Raw genomic sequence first — 5081 nt, forward strand, 5'->3', positions numbered from 1 at the left:
ATTATTTGAAAATATACACAAGAAATTAATAATTATTCAGGAAATGAATTTTATGCACATGACCTTGCGCTGGACCAACCTGTTATGAGGATTGGACTGAACTTAATGTGAACGCCTAGTGAGCTTTCTAAGCGGTGACGCTAAGCTCGAGGAAAAGCTATATTTATTAATTAGAAAAACTCTTAATTTTGGCTCACTACAATAAAACAGACAAATTTCTCATTATAACTTTAACAAACTTCGTCATCAACAATTTTGTTGAGTTTGTATGTCCTGAAGTTGTATAAATAAATGGATGTATGACTAATGAATGGAAATTCTGAGCTGTATACATTCACCATGACAGGATGCGTAAGATCAAGTTGTGGGTTCTTCAGTTTTGTCAAGTCAGTTGCTGTCGAAGGATCAAGTGGATCTGAGCGTTCCCTGCAGCCTTGTAACTTCTTGTCGGGGACGATTAGGGTTGCTGTCAGGTTGGNAGTAAAAAGATTAGGGTTGTTGTCAGGTTGGTTGCTTTGCTGACATCAAGGAAATTATTGAGTAAAAAGATTAGGGTTGTTGTCAGGTTGGTTGCTTTGCTGACATCAAGGAAATTATTTAGTAAAAAAGAGAGTAAAGTAATTATTATTTTTTACTCTCTCTCTCTTTACTTTATATTAGTAAATTATAAATTATACCTTAGTATATTATTAAGTAAAAGAGGGAGTAAAGTAATTATTAATACTTTACACTCTCTTTCCTTTACTTTAGTAAATTATACCTTAGTAAATTATTAAGTAAAAGAGGGAGAGGAACAATTATTATTCCTTTACTCTCTCTTTACCTTACTTCAGTATATTATACCTTAGTAAATTATTACGTAAAAGAGGGAAAGAAGTAATTATCATTACTTTACTTTCCCTATACTTTACCTAGTAAATTATTAAGTAAAATAAAGAGTGAAGTATCTAATATTACTTTACTCTCTCTTTACTTTAATTTAGTAAATTATATCTCAGTAAATTATTAAATAAAATACAGAGTAAATTAATTGGTATTACTTTACTCTCTCTTTACTTTACTTTAGTAAATAATTAAGTAATAGAGAGATTTTTAAGACACAACAAACTTCATTTGAAGTTTGCAGTGAGCTAACAATAATCTAATGATAATCTTTGTCTTAACGCTTAACATTCATCAAAACCATTAGAGATGAATAACTTTTGATTAAAGTATCTAAAACACCAATTTATTTCTCTCCACCTATGCCATTGACTAAGTAGGAATAATGTGAGTTAGTGATGTTATTTATGTATTTAAGAAGTGAATTACGTTTGAAGTAGAATAATAGAACCATTCATGATTTTTTAGCGAACCATTCAATGATTTTTTATTCACTAGTATCTATTTTAAATTTAACGGCTCGAAACATGTTTCGCACAGTTTTCATGGTTTTTTGAACACAGCATTGAAGTTGACTGATTCTATGCCTTTTTCGTTTACCTGATATAAATATATCATTCCTGCAATGATACGTATATATGATACTGCCACCAAGCACCTATGTAAAGTCTTCAACGTTCAAAATTTAGCGTCACTGGGTTAAGATACCATGGCTGAACATCGAAGAGCAAAGTGGTGATCAATTAGAGTACTAAAGAACATAAAATTTTCTCTAATTTACCATTGTGGAGGTATTAAATCGGGGCTCTAATTAATTGCTTTTGACATCTTTTGTGCCATGCGCGTTTGTATAAGTATCAGCTAGAATATAGTTAACCCTTGCTTACAGTGGGGAAAATAAGTATTTAGTCAGTCACCAATTGAAATTAAATTAAAAAGCGAACAAGCTGGCAGCTTGTTCGCTTTTACCACAATAGGTGCAGAACATAAAGATATTCACTGACGCTTGGCCAGTCCGACGAAAATTTCTTAAATTACGCCCGTACAAGTAGAATTTTTTCCTTATCTGTCCAACCAATTTATGGTGTAAAATTTAATGGCATGAAAAGTTTTGAACGTTTGATTGTTTCTGAATTTGTTCTTCCTATTCTGTCAATAGAAATCAATCGAACCAGCAAGATAATTCATAATATAAGTTTTCTTAGTTACATTCACTTAAATTTTAATTGCTCAACGCATTAAATAAATAAATTAAATGAGATTACGAATTTACAATTTTTCTCCCTTATTTTTATCCGCATTAAATTAAAATGCATTAACAAACTTTTTTGTCAGGTTCACAGATGGTGAGAGAATAACACCCAAGGACAGACACTGCAAACGAAGAGTAACTACTTCATCGGTGACTAGTTATGGTACAAGCCTTCAATGTATTTGTTGAGAATATTTTTAGTGCTTCATGTTGCATCGATGGCATTGGCTATGCCACCGCCGATGCCAGTGAGGCGTGTACTCAGGGGTATAAATAACGCAAGGCAACGGCTCCTGGGTAACAACATTGACCGTGTGGGCTGGACAAGAGAGACAAGCTTTATACCTCGGCCGCGCCCCTGTCATGGTATTTGCAAGATACTCGCCAGCAGCGGCGACTGCATCGACAACGTGGCTTGTATCATGTACATGGCTTCTCGCATGTCGCCGTACATGGCAGAATCCGTCCGCAGCGGCGGCTGCTTCACCGACGTGGCTTGTTCCTCGTACATGGCTTCCCACATGTCGCCGTCCATGGCAGAATCCGTCCGCAGCGGCGACTGCTTCAACGACGTGGCTTGTCTCTTGGTCTTGGAGTCTCACATGTCGCAGTTCATGCAAAGAATTCGATGGCAGCGGCGACTGCATCGCCGACGTGGCTTGCCGCCGGCGTAGATTCGTGAGTTTATGTGACGTTCTGCCACATTTATGTGACAGGTAATAATTGACCATCAGACAGTGGCATATTCATTATACATAAAATATGGCGTTTACATCGCCAGAATTGCATTAGTGAAATATTGATATGAAAACCATTGTATGTGTCATGCTACAACCTGCTGCTTCAACTCTATTCTTTCAGAAATCAGTCATAATGGTTAACTATTAATTATTAACTATGGCTGGGTTATTGACTCCTGATGCACAGTTTTCGGTGAGCTTAAGCAAGAAGAAAGAAGGCATGTAAATTGACAGAAGGATCTCAAAATGTTCGACAATGAGAGCGAATATTCTGACAATATTCTAAAAATCTAAGTTCATTTATTGGGCTCAAAAAACTCCACAACTAAATAAATTTAAAAGAGTGTCTCTGGTACATAAAATTATGTTTACAGTAAGTTTATATTATATGTATAATGAAATTTCACCGAGGATTCATAAAATTAGGCTCTAAACGATTTTTTTTTATTTCTCGCACTTATGAACAATGTTCTCGTGGTACTCGATAACATCAGACTTTTTGTATCTCTACCCATTTCTCGAAATATTTGTATTATCATTTAATTATTACAACATCACTTAGACTCAAGAGATCATAATGAACTTCAGTAAAGGCTTGATGCAATTATTTTTGTCTTATTTTAACCCGCCATGAAAACATGTCCAGTGTCACAACTTCGAACGATCGCTGGAGGAGCACTGAGAGAATTTTGCGTATTATAAAGCCCCTTGACTGCACAATTAATAGTCGTCAGTTTGCGCGTGATGTATTGTGATATTTTGTGGGTAGACGATACCATGTGCAACCTGTCAATATGGCTCGGAAATATTATTACGCAATTAATATTGAAACTCCAGGGGCTGCTGTAAGCTATACAGCTCCCAAATCTCAATGTAACACAGCTGAGTCTTCTAACCTAAAGCGGAACTTAGGTGATCGGCTGTATGAGCTCTGGCTTGTTCGTCCTGCGTTTTGAACAAGATGCCAGGTCCATCAACTGCACTTCCCTGATGTCCAGAATGATCTCCGACAGAACCCACTTAGTGGAGGCAGTCACTATCATAAGCGGTAACGCATCAAACCGCGTGCCATGCTTCATGCCGTGTATTTGCTGCCTGAATTAGAGATACGTGGTGATGCAGATGAACTGTGCTGCTCATTCAAAATGTTTACGTGATGTATGGTAAGGGTCCATCATGAAGATGGTGACGTGTCTTTCCACCTAAGAACGAACAATGAATGCGATCAAAAACACGCTATTGTGCATGGAAATTCACGAATCCGAGTGGAAAAAGGCTTATATAAAGTTTCTATAGATATTCTCTATCCGGATCGAATGAAATATCTATCAATGTTGTAGCTCGATAATCATAGGAGGAGATGGACTTTAGGACGGCGTATTTTGAAAATCTAAATTGTTCATGCGAGCCAATTAAGAAAAATCGAATGAAAATAGTTAAGTGCTAAAATAATTGTTTGATTCTGTATCTCCAGCTTTACATCGCCTCTCCGTCTTTTTGAGGATACCATCATGCTAATTCTTGGCCAGTTTAACGCATGAATTAATCTATGAATGCAATTTTTCTCAATTTTTTTCTTTAATTGTCATGAAACGGTCATTTTGTCAAAATTAGAACCTACCGCCGCAAAAACTAAAGCACGCACATACAAACGGTATTTTGTGTTATGAGCGGCTTTTCCGCGCAGCTAAAAAATGAGCCTAAAAACGGAAAAGCCATATTTCTCGAGTTTTGACCCAATCACTCACTTATTGAACCACTTAAATATACTCACTACCACCTTCAGTCGTAGGTAGTTGTGGTAATATACTATGCATTTTGAGGTACGGGATCGAACTACTCGCAATTACTTTTATCGCTACAATGGAAAGTATTATTTGGCATTCATTCAGAAAACCGAACTAAAATCTTACTAATGGAATTCTTAGATGAGATTCTACACTGATGAACCTCGACCATCAGTCTTAACTTATACGTAAAGAAGACGGAGAAACCATCGCCCCAAGAAGAAACCATCGCACGGGACACCAGAATTGAATGAAGGTAACAAATGCTGCTATATAGGAGGAGCACTGACTGACATGCGTCTCGCAGCGTTGTGTCTAGGGCGGCAGAGGCAGCGTTAGGACGAGGCGTCGTCTGGCAGAGGCAGCGTTAGGACGAGGCGTCGTCTGGGAGAGGCAGCGTTAGGACGAGGCGTCGTCTGG

The 5081-nt window shown here is 37.2% G+C and overlaps 1 long non-coding RNA gene across 1 annotated transcript; it reads left to right on the forward strand.

Annotated features, from left to right (window-relative positions):
* The first annotated feature begins 384 nt into the window (after positions 1 to 384).
* LOC108671811 lies at positions 385 to 3481 on the forward strand. The gene is made up of 2 exons (XR_001930847.2): positions 385 to 473; positions 2218 to 3481. It is a non-coding gene; the product is annotated as an uncharacterized LOC108671811 (long non-coding RNA).
* Positions 3482 to 5081: the final 1600 nt, after the last annotated feature.

The sequence above is a fragment of the Hyalella azteca genome, unplaced genomic scaffold, assembly GCF_000764305.2.
Source record: "Hyalella azteca isolate HAZT.00-mixed unplaced genomic scaffold, Hazt_2.0.2 contig14076, whole genome shotgun sequence".
NCBI lineage: Eukaryota > Metazoa > Arthropoda > Malacostraca > Amphipoda > Hyalellidae > Hyalella > Hyalella azteca.